Source organism: Pelmatolapia mariae, linkage group LG23 (assembly GCF_036321145.2).
Source record: "Pelmatolapia mariae isolate MD_Pm_ZW linkage group LG23, Pm_UMD_F_2, whole genome shotgun sequence".
Classification (NCBI taxonomy): Eukaryota; Metazoa; Chordata; class Actinopteri; order Cichliformes; family Cichlidae; genus Pelmatolapia; species Pelmatolapia mariae.
In genome coordinates this window covers 32,178,789-32,198,143 of record NC_086246.1, presented here as the reverse complement: position 1 = coordinate 32,198,143, position 19,355 = coordinate 32,178,789, and the positions used below count along the sequence as shown (strand labels likewise).

The 19,355-nt window shown below is 39.9% G+C and overlaps 1 pseudogene; it reads left to right on the top strand.

The window, feature by feature from the left end:
- The first annotated feature begins 1,548 nt into the window (after positions 1–1,548).
- LOC135932301 (protein NLRC3-like) lies at positions 1,549–16,029 on the top strand (annotated as a pseudogene).
- Positions 16,030–19,355: the final 3,326 nt, after the last annotated feature.

The window sequence follows — 19,355 nt, the reverse complement described above, 5'->3', positions numbered from 1 at the left end:
TGTGGGGTCTTTGGGGATGGAGGCAGCTCTCCTCTGGACTCGACAATGGTAGATGCTCTGCAGAGAGGGCAGCGGTGTCCTGGTGATCTTCTCCGCGGTTGTTATCACTCTCTGCAGGCGTTTGGTCCATAGCAGTAGTGCTGCCGTACCATGCAGTGATGCAGCTGGTCAGTGTGCTCTCCACAGTGCAGCTGTAGAAGCTGTTGAGGATCTTGGCCGACATACCAAATTTCCTCAGCCTCCTCAGGACATACAGCCACTGCTGCTGAGCCCTCTTGACCAGCTGTGTGGTGTTCAGTGTCCAGGTGAGGTCCTCGGTGATATAGACGCTCAGGTACTTGAAGCTGCTCACCCTCTCCACTTCATGCTCCTGGATAAACAGCAGCTGGTGAGGTCTCCTCTTCTTCCTCATGTCCACTATCATCTTCTTTGTCTTGTCAGTGTTGAGGGTGAGGTTGCTGTCCTCACACCATGACACCAGACCGGCCATCTCTCTCCTGTAAGTCGCCTCGTCTCCTCCAGTGATGCGATCGATCACTGCAGTGTCGTCCACGAACTTCAAAATGATGTTATTCTTAATATGGTTATGATTATTACTAGCAGTGATAGCTGTAAATTATATATTTATAAATGACATATTGAGGTCTAATATGTATAAATGAGGAATTAAGCGCGTGCTAATATCTTACTAATGCTTAATAGTGTGACATTATAATAAGTTGCTTCCATGTTTCCAACTAAATTTTATTCAGAGTGTCATAAAACTGAAAAAAAAAATCCTGATGTGGATCCTGATGTGCTAAGGAGGAAGTGGGTCAATGGTTCGAGCTCTGCTTACTTTGTTTCCTCTGCAGGTGAAGGTAGAAAGTGTGTGTGAGCTGATGTGGATGTGAATTCAGCAGCATGGATCAGTGTGAGGACAGAGAGGAGGGAGTCCCTCCCTCTAAAACCACTCTGTGTGGGGAACATGAGAGCCAGACCAAAGCTCAGAGGTGAGATGACCATCTCTAACTGTCCATGACTCTTCTCCATGTCACAGCTCAGCACTTTTCACTATTCATACTCAAAACTCTGTGTGTGTATGTGTGTGTGTCACATTATAGTTCAGAGCAGCGGTACACATTGTATTCTGCCAGACCTGGGCCCAGCTGCAGATCCCTAACGACTGACTTGTACTTGGAGTTACACGTGTTTTTTACTCGAAAGCGCCTCCCTTCCAGTTTGTCCTCCTCACTGTTTTGCGGAGTGAATCAAACACAAGACTGTACTAAACTTGAACCTGAATCTAAACATGAACTGACACCTGAAACAACAAGCATACCTGAACAAGAAGCCTCTGCGACTTTAAAGTAAGTCACTGAAATACTAGTAACAGTAAAACCACAGAACTGTAAATCAACAGAGCATCTGTGATTAAAAGGCTGAAGTAAAGGTGTGACTCATAAATCTGCTTTCTCACTTTACATGAAACACTTCTTTATAGAGATATTAACCGTGCACAGTTAAATAATTCATTAAAATTGGATCATCTCTCTTCAGTCTTCAGATCCTCGGTTGTAAACATGTCATGGATCAGGATCAGGCTGGGCACCGGCAGATGATCTGTCCGGTGTTGAACAGCAGTTCTGTAAGTCATGCTTCATCCTGTTTCAGTTCCTTTTCTTTATATTAAAAAAATGTTATTTCCTCTTTTGTTCCTGATAAGCAGACTGTGAGGTAAATATCACATTACATCCACAACCACAGCAAAGGGAAGTGTTCTGATTTGAACCTGAACAAGTCATTATTCTGTCTCTTCTTCATTTTAGAAAACACCTATCCACCTCAGCGTACAACATCACGATTGACACCACATTCATGCTTGGTATAGAATATCACACAGAAGATAAATGCACAGTAAATTTTTACCTCTAATGTGGAGACACCTTGAGATAGGAAACAAAATTGGGTAGCTTTGTCAGCCTCAGGGATCAACAGACTGCACTCTGATAACAAAATCACAGGCAGGATGACAAAGACCAAACAGCAAAGAGTAAACTCAGGTCACTTGGACCTCTAAGCAGAACACTGACCTCACAATTAGACTGTTCTTTTTTAAGAAAGCCTGTCTAAAATGAAAATATACAAGGTTACTGCAAAATTACAAAAATTAAAATTTGATTAAATTTGATGTTAGTCGCACAAAAATGTTAAAGTTTATGGCTTTAAAGCCTATATTTATGTATCTTTTATCTTGGACCAAAGTCTATTTGTTTTTTTTTTCTGTTAACAACTCAGATGTTGGTGAGATTTCATAAAACAACTCTTTCTTGTTCATTGTTTAGTGTACGTATTATCAAAAACGTTCTCTTACTTTATCAGATAAAAAAGACAGACAGGACTTTAAAGGAATGGCTGTGGGAAACTCTGGAGACTTTGGGAACTGAGGAGCTGAAAAACTTCAAGTGGTGTCTGCAAAATGTTACTGAGTCAAAGGATGGCTTCAAGCCAATCAAAAAGAGTCGACTGGAGAGCGCAGACAGACTGGACACAGTGGACCTGATGGTGCAGATGTACGATACAAAGACTGCAGAGGTGACAAAGAAGATTTTAAAGAAGATCAAAAGGAATGAAGGTCTGCTATTTAGAGGAACTATAAAGCCTGTACATGTTTTTTCAAACAATAATAAAAATGAATCCATTATTGGTTTTCAACAGGACAACCCTTTCCCCAAATTCTGCTGCATGATCAACCAGGTAATGCCACAGGTATGTGTTCATTATGGTACTAAGTCATACTACACTAAGACTGATAATATAACTGTAATATATGTAATAAAAAAGGGGGGAGACCAAATAGCTGCCAGTCTGATTTAATCTAAACCGTTCTCACCTTTCCACAATTCACAAACTTTCATCTGTGTGAAAAGGTGAGTCTGCCCATATTTAACTGCAAACAGTTTTCAACTCCAGTCAAACAAATCTTTAGTTAATCTGCTATATGAGTTGGACATTTTTCAATTTCCCAGACTTCCAAAGTAGATGATCTGTGACTGACTAGCAACAATGCTAGCAGATTTTGTCCACCAGAGTTTCATGATGGAAAACCCAACATAAATTAGGGAGAACCAAACTTCTATTTTTACCTTAATTCCAGTTTATGTTAAAAAACACACACAAACACCTTTTTTATAACTCTATGACACACTTTTGCTTCAAAAGCCTCTTTTGCCTTAACCTTCACGTTGTCCATGTCTAGCAGGGTGGGTTAGAGCTTCAGTGTTTTAAAGTGAACAGTGGCTCCACACTATTCAGTTTTGGAATAGAAGTGAGAGAGAGGCAGTGTATAGCCGTTGATATAACCATGGCATAGTGGATTGGTGCGTTTTCATTTTGCTTTTTCCCCGGCAGTCTTGTTTTGTACTGGGGAACAGTGAGGAACTCTATTATTCTCTACTCTATTATACACACACACACACACGCATCTGAATATGTCATTACCTGCAACTCCATAGCTCTGAGGCAGCTGTACAGATCTGTAGCTTTGCAATTATCTTTTGTTTGTGGGATGTGGTGGGTCAAATGTAGTGCAGCTTAGAAATGACTCAAGTAAAAAAATTTAGTGTGGGAGGAGTTTGCTAAAGTCACGTAGACCCCAGTTCCCCTTGAAAAAATTCCACCAAACCCAGAAGCTGGAACTAGGTTATAGCCACGAAGTGTGCATAGTGTAAAAGAACAATACAGTTTTGTTGCGCAAAGAATATTTTAGGGATGTTCTGAATCCCATTGTGGGATGTGGTGTGCCTTTAGTTACGTTAATGTGGCAGAGGAAGAGTCTGGAGTTGCAGGCTTAACTTTCCCAACAGTTACATTTTTTTCAATGCTAGGAGGCCAATAGTGTTTGTAGGTGAAGGTTGCTGGAGGTGAAAGTTTTCCATTACTTTTTAAATTTGTTTATTTTGTCGTCATGGTTTTGGGAAACAGGACTAGCTCTTTACCATCTGAAGGACACTTGGTCAGCATATGAATTATTGTTTCCAAGTCTGGGGTTGATTAGCTGCTTTGGTTTGGGATTAATTGCTGGATCAGTGGAGTCACTAAAATTCTTAAGGTGAAACTGTTGATAGTCTTACCATCAACAGCTAGCTTTGGGTAGTGGCCAAAGGAATAAGGCCATGTATACAAGTGGTGAAAACATGCTTCCTTTATTGGCAGTCTATGCTTAGCCTTGGAGACGGGGTAAGCAACTCTCACATTAACAGAGGTGGGACAGTATCTGCACTTGTGTATTTATTTTTCTGACAACGTTTTGGTTTTATTTCCTATTTATTTATTTAAAGTGGGCCGTAGACGTCCAGGAGTTGTGGTTGTGGTACTTTAGCATTTAGGTAGTGATACGGAAGAGAAGCGCACATAAAGGGGGTAATGCTTATTTTAAGTGGTGGGTAAACTGGAATGTTTATAACAACTCAAATGCAAACAAAAACTGCCTGTTTGCCGTTTGTTACACGGTGTCTCTACTAGCTAAGAGCACAACTGCTGTATTTATAACTTCACTCAGTGATGAAGAACAATGTAAGCAAGACAGAATAAAAGAGAAAGAAGAGAGGTTACATTTAAAATTAATGACTGCTCAGTCACATTTGGTAAACTAGAAATTTAGAGCTTACATATATTATCCTCATTTTTTAAATCAGACATTGGATCGGAGTTACGCTTTTCTTTTTATGTTGTGAAACATTTTGGAAAAGAAGCTGAGGTATACCAACTTTGTGTTTTTCAAATACTCAGAAGATTTTTTGCAGTATGAACAGGGTACCTTCCTGTACTGTGGTGAATTCACAACAAAGACTGGTGTTAGACTGGTGCACAACGGCTGTGGTGCTCACGGCCAGAGTTATCTTACATCAAGTGTACCACAGACAAATTTGTGTTTAGGCCGACGAATCTTAGATTAATTCTGTCATGTTTCACTGTGTGGCTGGCAGGAAATAGAACCCAAACGCAGGACTCATATGCGGGGAGGGTTGAACTCAAAACGGCAGCTGTATTGCTGGAGAAACACAGGTACTAAGCTAAACACAAAGAGCTATAAACAAAAAACTAAAACCAGAAACATGAGGGAACTACACTGGGAACTAGGAGTGGAAACACACAGTGTGAGGGGACGACTCGGCAACGAACGGAGGTGAGCACAGACAATAAATACACCAGGAGAACAGGGAACAGCTGGGAGACACAGCTGAGGGCAATTACACACGTGACAAAACGAGGAGGACACAGAAACAGACTGGAGGGTGAGAGAGAGAGAGGGTGAGAGAGAGAGGGGGTGAGAGAGAAAGCACAGAGGGGCACGAGAGGAAGCACAGACATGACGGGATGAGGAAAACACGGAACGTAAGGAGTGGACACAAGGCACAAGAACTCACATAACATTATAAACTTAAACTGTTACGTTCCCCTGAGGGGTCTAGGCGGTGAGGGGGAAGTAACAAAAAGTATCCGGGTCAGAAAAAGGAGACAAGGCGGCAAAAGGGTTAAATTAAAGAGTTTGTATTGAAACTAACTAAAAGAGACGGACAAGCCGCTATCACCATTTGAGGAAAAACAAACCTCAAGTGTTAGTCAATAAAATAAAAGTAAGTCAAAAAGACACACAGCTCACTAGCTGCAAACACAGCAAAGACACACAGCTCACTAGCTGCAAACACAGCAAAGACACACAGCTCACTAGCTGCAAACACAGCAAAGACACACAGCTCACTAGCTGCAAACACAGCAAAGACACACAGCTCACTAGCTGCAAACACAGCAAAGACACACAGCTCACTAGCTGCAAACACAGCAAAGACACACAGCTCACTAGCTGCAAACACAGCAAAGACACACAGCTCACTAGCTGCAAACACAGCAAAGACACACAGCTCACTAGCTGCAAACACAGCAAAGACACACAGCTCACTAGCTGTAACCACTCACATGGCACTCTGGCCCAGAGCTCACCTTTGCCTGGGCTTAAATCCCTTTAATTACTGATACGAGTCAGGTGTGTAAAGGAGAAAAGGTGGCACCTCAGGCAAAAGAGATTGAAGAACACGCCCACACAGACACCTTCAGGAGGAGGCCCTGCTAGGGCCGTAACAAAACACACAGAGGAAGACACAGGGGTCAGTTATACAGAGGGAAATGATTAAACCATCAGGGAACTAAACCGGACCACAAGAAACTAGACCCTGTAGAAATAAACTATAGACTAACAAAGAGAACTTGATACATAATTCAGAACACAAAATGATAAAAATCACAGGAACTTAAAATGCTAGGTCAGAAAACCCAGAACCCTGACAAATTCACTGAATTCAACCTTCATATCAACTGAATACAGTCTAGTGTAAAGAAAGTATAAAGAGTAAACTGCCAAGATAGTTTGTGAAGTATTGGCTTATTTCTCTCAGTTGTGTAAATCCACAAAGAGCAGTAAACCTCAGAGCAGCACCAGCAGGTCAGCTGATCAAAATCTGCAGACAAGAAACAACAAGAAAGTCTACTTGAGCTTTCAATAGAAATGATAATAGTATCAATCATAGGGTCACCCTCACCTGCCAAATCTCACTATCCTCTGACTGTACTCATTTTTTGGTATATCTTTGGAAGCAAGGTTTTTAAAAAGTCTGTATTCACATTTACTAATATTATTTTGTTATTATATTAATACAACACAAGGATTTCACTTTGACCTAAGTGAAGAAGTTGACACAGTCCTTCAACTTTTGCCAGAGTATTTTTAAAACAAGTATCTCTACTTTTCTTTAAGTGAAGATCTTCTGTACTTTTGCCACCTCTAGCCATTAAGAAGAGGCTCTGAACAGAGCAGCAGTCCTGTGTATTAATAATGACTAATGTGTCTCAGATATCTGCCTGAAATGTCTCCTGGACATCTTCTAACTGAGGGGTCTTGTGAAAGTTCAACTTAGAAGAGAGTGCAGGGCAGACTTAGGACACACTGTCAAGCTTTTTCTCTCAGCTGGCTTGAGAATCCTTTGGTAACCTCTAGAAGATTAAGGATACAGTGGAGGATAAGGGAGAGGTCTAGAAGGCTCAGGCAGCCTGGATCTGGATAAGTGGTAGGAAGATGGGTAGATTTTGTAATATTGTGCTGATCAGTGTTGGGTAAGTTACTTTAAAAAAGTAATTAATTACTAATTACTTGGTCAATATTGTATTTAAAATACTTATCTAATTACTGTGTCAGAAAAGTAACTTAATTACTAAATAAGTAATTTAACTAAATGCTTCTTAAAATCCCTATAAACCTTGAGTGGGCAAACAATAGAAATTAAACTCTTTAAATAATAAATACATTTTTTTAAAGACGGAGACTCTACAGTACACAGCGGTAGTATCTCTTCCACAATGTAGCCTGCAATCATTTTTTAAGCTCACCTTCAGACGCTTTCTGTGCTGCTGAAGTAAAATCAAGGTTTGCCTGCTTAGCAGGAGTTGCCGCGGTGTTATCCGTGGATGATGAACAAGGATCACTCAGAAGTGTTTGTCTATGCTCTCGTGTCAGGCGCTTCAGTAGATTACTCCTGCTATTAACAGCAGTACATTGTAGTACATTGTAAGTAACTGTAATTAAAATACCTAAAAATGAACAGTAATTAGTTACTCTACTTTTTCAGTGGAAAAGTAATCGTTACTAAGTACTACTTAGTAACGCGTTACACCCAACACTGGTGCTGATATCCTACACTGTAAATGTAGAACTGATCACATTCATTGATAATGTTTTCATTGCTCACTAACTGTTACATCTTTCCATTTTTTCTTTCTGTATTTAAGATGCTTTTGTTCAGTGTCAATGCAAAATAAAGTCCAAACTAAAGAAGAAGTTCCAGTGTGTGTTTGAGGGGATCGCTAAAGCAGGAAACCCAACATTTCTTAATCAGATCTACACAGAGCTCTACATCACAGAACAAAAGACTGCAAAGGTTAATGATGAACATGAAGTCAGATAGATTGAAACAGCATCCCAGAAAATGCACAGATCAGAAACAGCAATAAGATTAGAAGATATCTTCAAAGGCTCCACTGGAAGAGATGAACCAATCAGAACAGTGCTGACAAAGGGAGTGGCTGGCATTGGGAAAACTGTCTTAACACAAAAATTCACTCTGGACTGGGCTGAAGACAAAACCAACCAGAACATTGAATTCACATTTCCATTCACTTTCAAAGAACTCAATGTGTTGAAGGAGAAAAAGTTCAGCTTGGTAGAACTTGTGCATCGTTTCTTTACTGAAACCAAAAAAGCAGGAATCTGCAGCTTTGAAGACTTCCAGGTTGTGTTCATCTTAGACGGTCTTGACGAGTGTCGACTTCCTTTGGACTTCCACAACACTGAGATCTTTACTGATGTTACAGAGTCGACCTCAGTGGATGTGCTGCTGACAAACCTCATCAGGGGACATCTGTTTCCCTCTGCTCGCCTCTGGATAACCACAAGACCTGCAGCAGCCAATCAAATCCCTCCTGAATGTGTTAGTATGATGACAGAGGTCAGAGGGTTCACTGACCAACAGAAAGAGGAGTACTTTAAGAAGAGTTTCAGAGATGAGGAGCAGGCCAGCAGGATCATCTCCAACATCAAGTCATCACGAAGCCTCCACATCATGTGTCACATCCCAGTCTTCTGCTGGATCACTGCTACAGTTCTGGAGAATGTGCTGAAAAGCAGAGACGGAGAAGAGCTGCCCAAGACCCTGACTGAGATGTACATCCACTTCCTGGTGGTTCAGGTCAAAGTGAAAAAGGTCAAGTATGATGGAGGAGCTGAGACAGATCCACACTGGAGTCCAGAGAGCAGGAAGATGATTGAGTCTCTGGGAAAACTGGCTTTTGATCAGCTGCAGAAAGGAAACCTGATCTTCTATGAATCAGACCTGACAGAGTGTGGCATCGATATCAGAGCAGCCTCAGTGTACTCAGGAGTGTTCACACAGATCTTTAAAGAGGAGAGAGGACTGTACCAGGACAAGGTGTTCTGCTTTATCCATCTGAGTGTTCAGGAGTTTCTGGCTGCTCTTCATGTCCATCTGACATTTATCAACTTTGAAGTGAATCTGCTGGTAAAAGAAGAAATCTTATTTACAAACTTCTACCAATGTGCTGTGGACGAGGCCTTACAGAGTCCAAACGGACACCTGGACTTATTTCTCCGCTTTCTGCTGGGTCTGTCACTGGTAACCAATCAGATTCTACTCAGAGGCCTTGTGACTGATTCAGAAAGTATCTCAAAAGCAAGTAAACAAACAGTCCGGTACATTGAGAACAAGCTCTGTGAGAATCTGCCTACAGAGAAAACTATCAATCTCTTTCACTGTCTGAATGAACTGAATGATTGTTCTCTAGTAGAGACAATCCAGTGGAACCTGAGTTTAGGGCGTCTCTACACAGACGAACTGTCTCCTGACGAGTGGTCAGCCGTGGTCTTCATCTTACTGTCATCAGAAAAGGATCTGGATGTTTTTGAGCTGAAGAAATATGATGTTTCAGAAAGGGCTCTTCTGAGGCTGCTACCAGTCGTCAAAGACTCCAAGAAAGCTGTGTAAGTACACAGATATTTATTGAGATACTCAGCTTACTAGAAGAGTTAATCATTGCTCTGTTATTTTCCCTTTAGACTAAGTGGCTGTAACCTTTCACAGAGAAGCTGTGAAGCTCTGTCCTCAGTTTTAAACTGTGACTCATCTCATCTGAGGAAGCTGGATCTGAGTAACAACAATGTGCAAGATTCTGGTGTGAAGATACTGTCTGCTGGATTGAAGAGTTCATACTGCAGACTGGATTCACTCAGGTCAGAACAGAGTTAAAAGGCCTGAGAACTCTAAATACTTGATAAACTAAATAATAATAATAATAATAATAATAATAATAATAATAATAATAATAATAACAATAATAATAATAATAATAATAATAATAATGATAAGGTTGCAAGCACAGATGATAGGGCCCTTGTGTATGTCCAGACAAGCTGTAGTTACTTTTGTACATCATGGTTGGAGCCTTTAATGTAAATTCAATCTACATGAGATGACACTATGTGTGACCTAATATCGTGACATAGATATCTCAAGGCTTGAGATTGTCATGAAGCATGTGATGTTTGGGGCAGATCAGACTATACTGAAGTTTTATTTGCCCCAAAAATGCTGTTTCACAAAAAGACAACTTTACATCACCAATATCTTTGGATTGAACTCACAAAAGATGCAGCCAGAGTTGCACCTTAAAATCAAAATAGCTGATTTCTTATTGATTTTTGAGTATGACATTTTTGAACATCTCAGCACATTACATGAGGGAGCTCAATTTTAGATAGACAGATTAAATGTAGCACCAGGGCCTAAACTTCGACAGAGGAGTTGTTAATAATGTTATATCCTCAATTTGTAGGACTCTGGTGCTTGTAAGAAACCAGAAAGATCTTCATTTAGCCTGGAATAAGAGCTTGCTGCTCTATATACATGTTATTAGAAAACTCCTCTGTAAAGCCAGGATGTCTTATAACACTTATAAGTCTTCAATCAATGAAGACTATAGTCTTCATTGATTGAAAAAATTATGAACAATGCTAGGAAAATGTAGGACTGCTTTCATACATTTGTGCAATCTTTCTAAAATTAAAAACATTCTGGCTCAGAGTGATGCTGAAAAAGTAGTTCATGCATTTATTACTTCTGGAGTGGACTGTTGTCATTTATTACTATAAAAGCTCAGTGAAACACCTTCAATTGATCCAGAATGCTGGAGAGTGTATATGTAGAATTTGTGGAACCAGTTCCCAGTTTGGATTTGTGAGGACTCTCTCTGCTTTCACAACTGGGTTTAAAAACCTTCCTTGTTCATAAAGCCAGGGTTGGATAAGGTCACCCTGAATGCTCCCTTAGTTACACTGCAATATGTCTATGATTCTGGGCCCTCTTTGATACACTGAGAATTTCCTCTTAACTCACTTCTTTTCACTCTCTATATTTTTAAATACGACTTTGCATATAGTCATTAGTTATTATTAAATGCTGGTTCTCTTCCACAGTTTGTATTTTCACCTGTTTTCTTTCCTCACGCTTGGTCACGGCAGATGGCTGCCCCTCCCTGATGGAGGTTTCTTCCTGTTAGAAGTGAGTTTTTTCCTTCTCAGTCCGTGCTCATTATGGATTTTCAGATTTTTGGGGCTATCTCTGTATTATTGTATAGGCAACAACCACCAATAACAGCATTGAAGTTGAAACAAAAGCCATGAATCTAGCCCTGAACCACAGGCGATCGTGGTTCAGGGGGTTGGGAAGCTCATCTTGTACCCGGAAGGTTGCCAGTTTGATCCCCAGCTCTGTCTGTCTTGGCCGTTGTGTCCTTGGGCAAGACACTTCACCTACCATCTGCTGGTGATGGCCAGGGGGGCCGATGGCGCGATATGGCAGCCTCGCTTCTGTCAGTCTGCCCCAGGGCAGCTGTGGCTACAACTGTAGCTTGCCTCCACCAGTGTATGAATGTGAGAGTGAATGAATAGTGGCATTGTAAAGCGCTTTGAAGGTCTCGAAAAGCGCTACATAAATGCAATCCATTATTATCATTAACAAATCTTACCATGTATTTACCCATCACTTATCTAAGTTGCAGGTCCTAATTTGTGAGTACATTAGCTTTCAAAATCTTAAAAGCAAAAAGTTACTTTCTAACAAACTTCAGCTAAAGCTTTGAGCATCTCCTTCTGTTCTTCTCCTTTACCTCTAACTAATATTTTCCCACTGTCTTCTTATGCTGATGGTTTGGTTTTTGAGTTGATTTGCTACTTCAGTGATAACACTGTAATCAAACATTCTTACCCCAGTTATAGAAGCAGTGTATTTTTCTATTACTGATTTCTATTATATACAGCCTAGATTTGTATAGCATGTTACACCCAGAGGAATTTGTGGTGACTTGCAGGTTTTACATTATGGATAGCAAATGTTTAGCTGATGAAATCAAATGTTTTCGATGCATTTCCCACAACTGCACACTTTCGAAATTCCAACCCTCTGGTCCCTGAAAGATTTCTTTTATTATTTATCTTAGCTGCAACTGTTACCAATCTGTTTCTAATTTCTAATGTTTCTAACTCTTGCTGGTTGATAGAGGCACTTTATTTACGTTTCAAATTAAATGTTTTTCATGTTTATTATTTTCTGTCCAGGCTCTGTGACTGCAAATTCTCACAGAGAAGCTGTGACGTTCTGTCCTCAGTTCTCATCTCACAGACTTGTAGCCTGAGGGAGCTGGACCTGAACCACAATGATCTGCAAGATTCAGGAGTGAAGATGCTATCTGCTGCACTGAAGAGGACACAGTGCAAACTGGAAATGCTCAGGTCTATGTTATGTTGGTCTATGGTCTATGTTTCCAGAAAGTCGGACTTGTGTAACATCTCAATTAAAATAATTTTTAAATAATTCGGTGTTGTGGGTCCAGGTGAAATACTCAAATGTACTTCCTGTACACAGCTGTAATTACATCCTAAATACATTTTAAGTCTGAAAATTGATGATGAGTCAAATTGTAGAAAAATAAAAACGTGATATATAAATATCCACTGATGTCTCAAATCAAGTACAGTGCTGGAAATCTTGAAACCAGGAAATGTTACATGTCATGTTTTGTAGGGTAGTAGTAACAAGGGGAGTTTAAAAGTGGCTTTGACAGTATTTTAGGAATTATTTCTCAATAGAATCTTTTTATATTTGGACTGTATTCATTCAAACACTGGATACAATGGTGGGTTGACTTTAAAACTGAAAATCTAACCTCTTCCTAAGCTATTTTTATTTTTACTATACAATAAGCTTCGGTTTTCTGCTGTGTTTTGTGTCTGCAGGCTGTCAGGGTGTATGATTACCCAACCCGTTCTCACTCCCAAATCGTAACATTTTACGCTAGGTGACAAATCGTCAACATATTACGTTTTCGGGCACCCAAGGCGTTCCTACGTCACGACATCGGAAAACTGCGGACACATGAGAACCGTTTGGACTCAATCTACACATCTTCGCTTTTTCCCTTAAAATCGCTTTAGAAAACACTATTTCACCTCATTAAAGTGCTGGTTAAGGTTAGGAATAAGGTTATGGTTAGGTTTAGCGATAAGGTTAGGTTTAGGCTTAGGTATACGGTTATGGTTAGGTTTAGGCATAAGGTTATGGTTAGGTTTAGGGATAAGGTTAGGTTTAGGCGTAGGGATACGGTTATGGTTAAGGTTAGGAATAAGGTTATGGTTAGGCATAAGGTTATGGTTAAGGTTAGGCATAAGGTTATGGTTAGGCTTAGTGATAAGGTTAAGTTTAGGGCTGCAGTACAGGGCTGGAAACCGCCGCGTACCATAACAACGTGGAAGGTCACCTTTCGCGTTCCTCAGGAACGCCGCAGGACGTGACAAAACGTCGGGATGTTACGCCTCGGGAGTGAGAACGGGCTCGATTACAAGTGAAGGCTGTGTGTCGCTGGCCTCAGCTCTGAGCTCCAACCCCTCTTATCTGAAAGAGCTGGATCTGAGCTACAATCATCCAGGAGACTCAGGAGTGAAGCTGCTGTCAGCTAGACTGAATGATCCACACTGGAGAATGGACACGCTCAGGTATGGAGAGCCCTACTGAGAGCTTGAGACCAAGTACAAGAACTAGTCTTTTGTTATATACAATTTCATATTTAGAGACCACATTCACAAGACTTCATTTTCAAAGAACCATGTATACAAAATTCCTCCTCTTCCTTTGGCTGGTTCCTTTATGGGGGGTCACCATAACAGATTATCTACCTATTTAATTTATCAACTTTTCTTCTGACGATGCTGTCTGTGTTGAGCGCTCAGTGGATCTGCGTTCGACTACTCCGCCTAGGCTGCACTGTCGAGTGCAGATCCACTGAGCGCAGCGCAAGCTAGCAAGACAGAAGCTAAGCTCGTTGCAACATGACAACTGCCTCAACGCTACCCGAAATTGAACCTCCCCCACCCTCATTCAGATCAGGCCTTTGGAACTATTTTGGTCTTCATGTGAAGTATGACCCTGATGGTAAGCGCGTCATGGACAAAAGTAAAACAGTATGTCGGATGTGCCACGCAATGCTCAATTGGTGGGAACTAGTGCGTTAGCGCAGTTAGCTCGTTAACGTGTTGACACCATCCAGCCCCACGCACGGGATGATCCGCGGTAACTCGTTAACGGAGATTTGCTGCGTTATGACGTTAATGTCATTTTAACGAGATTAACGCTGACAGCACTAGTGGGAACACAACGAATATGACTGCACGTTTACGCCGACATCATCCTAGTGCAAAGACAAGTGGAAGCAGACAAAAACAACAAGCACGCATGCTACAAACTTTACCCGAGTCATTTAGACAGCCGTTAGCACATGATTCTCCTTATGGGGACCTGATATGTTTAATATGCTGCTGAGAATATAGCCCAGAAGAAGCGTATAGTATAGCTTTTATTTTGGAAAGAGCCATTTCTCTGTAATAAACTCTCTTTTCCAAAGATGAGTGATTTCTCGATCAGATAGATATATATTTTTTTTAAATTACTTTGTTGTTTCAGCAACATTAAATTTAAAAACTGTACTTTTGAGTTAAAATATATATTTATAATTTTAATAAATGACAAATTAAAAAGGCATGAACATTTTTTTGTATCGAAAAAATATCGAACCGTGACACCAAAGTATCGAACCGAACCGAACCGTGAATTTTGTGTATCGTTGCACCCCTAATATATATATATATATACATATATATATATACACATATATATATATATATATATATATGTGTATATATATATATATATATACACATATATATGTATATATATATATATATATATATATATACACATATATATATATATATATATATATGTGTATATATATATATATATATACACATATATATATATATATATATATATGTGTATATATATATATATATATATATATATATATATATATATATATATATATATGTGTGTGTATATATATATATATGTGTATATATATATATATATATATATATATATATATATATATATATATATACATATATATATATATATATATATACATATATATATATAGATAGATAGAGAGAGAGAGAGAGAGAGAGAGAGAGAGAGAGGGGATTTTTTTTTTTTTATAACTGCTTGATCTAACCCCCTTCTTCTTTTAGGTTGGAGCCTGCTGGAGTTCAATGGTTGAGACCAGGTCTGAGAAAGTGTAAGCCTGTTTCCAATGTGATTCATAAAAGCAAAGCAGCACACAATCAATGAACACCAAACAGATGAATAACCTCTGCTGTGTTTTTGCATCTCCATTAGATGCATGTGAACTCACGCTGGACACAAACACGGCAAACAGAAAACTCAATTTCACTGACAACAGCAGGGAGGTGGTATATGAGGGCTATCAGTCATATCCTGACCATCCAGATAGGTTTGACAGGTGTCCTCAAATGCTGTGTAGAAATAGCCTGACAGGTCGCTGTTACTGGGAGTTCGAATGGAAAGGAGATGTTCAGTTAGCTGTGAGTTACAGAGGAATCAGAAGAAGAGGAGACGGGCTTGATTGCAGGTTTGGGGAGAATGATCAGTCCTGGAGTCTCTTCTGCTTTGATAATCGTTTCTCTGTCTGGCACAACAACCGACATGCTCTCCTCCCATTTTTTTCTCCCACTGTGTCCTCCTTTGTCTCTAACAGAGTAGGAGTGTTTGTGGACTGTCCTGCTGGCACTCTGTCCTTCTACAAGGTCTGCTCTGACACTCTGATCCACCTCCACACCTTCAACACCACATTCACTGAACCTCTGTATCCTGGAATAGGGTGTTTTATTCATTCCTCTGTGACTCTGTGCGATCTTTAGAAGAATCTTATCTGGTAACAAAATATACAAGTTGAAAGTGGGATTTTTTTCTTAGATGATCTTGTACAACTCTTAAAGTTGAGTAAAATCCAGTCAAGTGATCTGCAGGTCAATGATTTAATTAACTCAATAATCATAATATTAATAGCCTCTCATGGGTTAAGGACTGCCTGACACAGTATGTGAGATTTGGTAGTACTGTGTCTAACCTGCTGATGACCAGTACAGGAGCTCCACAGGGAACTGTTCACCTTGTGCACCACAGACAGACAGTGGCTCAAGAGTTGAGAGTTCGCCTTGTAATCGGAAGGTTGGACAGTCTTAGTCGTTGTGTCCTTGAGCAAGACACTTCACCTACCTACTGTCTACTGGTCGTGGTCAGAGGGTCCAGTGGCGCCAGTGTCCGGCAGCCTCGCCTCTGGCTACAATGTAGCTTGCCATCACCAATGTGTGAATGTGTGTAAATGGGTGGATGACTGGTTGTGTGTGAATGATGACTGGTTGTGTAAAGCGCTTTGGGGTCCTTAGGGACTACAATACAGGCCATTTACTCTCTCTTTCTCTTGCCTCTCCACCTGGGCGGAGCTCACTGCGGGCCCCCGCCCTTGGACCACACCTGTTGTCCATCAGGCTGCCATTATGTGTTTGCCATTTAAGGCCGGGACGCAGACAGCCTCATCGCTGGATGATTGTGCGAGACACGTTAGTGAGCCTCTAGTATCAGTGAAATTTCGTGTGTAACTCTGTGATTCTGCGTAACGTATCTCTTTGTAAATAGTTTTCCCAGACCGTAACCTACCCGCTGTGTGGACGTGTGTGAAGGAGAGAGCGTGTGCGAGAGAGCTACCCCTTCCCTGATTTTCCCCCTGGACCCTAGGAACCCTGAATTTTCCCCAATGTATATATTCTGCACCTGGTGATTGTGTAAATAAAACTCTGTTTTTGGAACTGAACTCTGCTCTGCACATGAGTCCCCGCCATCGCCTGTGACAAGAGGCTTTGTCACACCATAGCCCTACTCAATCAGCTGGCAGAGCAGATGTCCACAAGATGCAATTTGCACTGGTTTATGCAATAAAATAGTCTAGTTTAGTCACACTAATAAATTTGGGTCATTCCATCTCAAATCAGCCATTTTCTAGAAAATGTTCCGCTCAGCCAGGTCTAATTAGCATAAATATTTTATGTTACAAAGTGTCAACACATATACTAAGTGTTGTGAATTTTTAGCTTCATATAACAAATACTTTAAAAAAATGGTCCAACTCACTTTCAAACCATTTTTTTTCACATGAATATCTAAAGAAAAAATGATTTAAATGACAAGCCTGAAATTTTCAATGGTCATTTTTACCATCAACCATCAGGATCTGTAATTGTGTATTTCAGACAAATGCATCACATGTCTCTCTATTAGCGTATCAAGTAGTCCTTTAAAATCCCATATTTGTGCATACTTAATGTTTTCAAGACCTACTCCTACCATTTTGAGCCCTTTTGTCCTAGAAGAGTCTGATAAGTATAGAACTTTTTATCTTAAACAGCCTTTGAGATATCGATGTTTAAACATTGCCTCAGATTTCAGTGTGCAAAAAAAGGCCTGAAAGGAACCTTTCTTTAACAAGTCTTCCGCCAAGGCCTTTGTCCTGAAACCAATTGGATTTATGAATCTAAAATTTGACAACAACTATTATACATGTTCAAACTTTGTATCACAACATTTTGATGTAAATTTGAGACGGTTGAGTAGAAGACCTGTGTTGATTTGAGATGAATGACCCGTTTAATAATCAATAATCTTGTGAGACACATAAGCTTCGTTGTGACTCAGTGTGACCACTGGAGGGAAGTAAAGACTCTTTTGCAACATATAATCATGCTGCAGACTGCAGACAGTGCACAGTACAGTGGGAAAGGTTTAGTCATGCTTATAAGTCATCCAGAAATAAATTTAAACTTGGCCCAGAAGCAGCACCTTTTTTTTTTATTAGTTTCCATGCTCAAAAATATAAAGTACAAAGATATAGAGTTAGAAGTTTAAAATCCCAGTTATTTGGATAGATAACGTCTCATGTGTATAATTCAGGGTATTTCTAATTACATATTTTAGGTTCACCGGCATGCACAAACACACACATACACACACGCAAAAAATTTATTGTAATTAAATATTTTTTGCTCTGTAATTTCACCTAGAAAAAGTACCTGTAATGATCAGTGTTGCTTCTTAATTTGAAGCTGCTAACATGTTGCTCTGATGGTTGGATTAAACGTTATGGAGCATTGCAGGTTTTTAAATCAAGCTTGAAATCGTCAAAAACAGCTGATCAATACAAGCTTTGTGTCATCGATTTATTTTATGTAGCAAAACCTTGTCAGTCATTAACACAGAGCAAATGAATAATAAAAAGTAAATGATGTAGCAGGTGGGTCAGTTCAGCTCTGAGTGGGTGGAGCGCTCAGTGGAAAAGAATGAGATGGAGGGGTGCAGCAGCAGATATGGATCTGTTCTCAGCAGTTATTAGGAAAGAAAAAAAAAACAGTCGACAGCCAATCAGAGCTTCCCTTTGTGCAGCAGCTGGGCTGTGTGGGTTTCTGTGCGAGTTGGGGTTTTCACTTTAATGTCACAGTGACAGTTACAGCAACAGCCACAGTTGCACAATAATTCCAGGAAGTATTCAGACCCCTTCACTGCAGTGACTCCGTGTGCCATAATGAGGAAATCAAATAAAGTTTTGTTTGGGTTTTTTTTTTTTTTTTTTCGCCAAAAATTAGAAGTGAGGTCAGCTGCATCCTACAAAACCAATACAGGGAACACAACTGGTCTTTAATAATGTTGGTCCTACAACTTCTGAGCTGGAGTTTATTAGAGTCAGTCATTAGGATGGATTTTAGGTTGGCTGCACAAACCAACATTAAGGTTAATGTGAGCTACACTAGTGTTACATTCAAGATGAGGTCATGTGTTTATTCACATAAATGCAGGTTTGACTTAGTGGTCAGTAATGACTAACACAACTTAAAAGTATATGTCAGAGATTTTTGGTGCAAATAGCCCCAATCATACAAAGAATATGGAAGAAACAGAATTAAACAGTATTATAGGAATTTAAAGTTTGTGAAGTAATCGCATGAGAACAGTTCAGCGCTGAGTCTCGGACATCCTGCTCGTATGAGAAGACAAACCACACAGAGACAGACTCAGAAACCGCTGAAACAAACAACTTATTGTTCTTCTCAAAACAAACACGAGCGGTTCACCTCACATGTTTTTATTTCACTTCCACTTGATCATGTTTTTATTTTTTCCAACTAAACACATGAAGTGAATCAATGATAAGTTTGGAATCAGGGCTTTCAGTATTTAGCTCATGTATGCTGGTGGAAAATTAGATGTCAGCGTCAGGAAATATTTCATCAACAT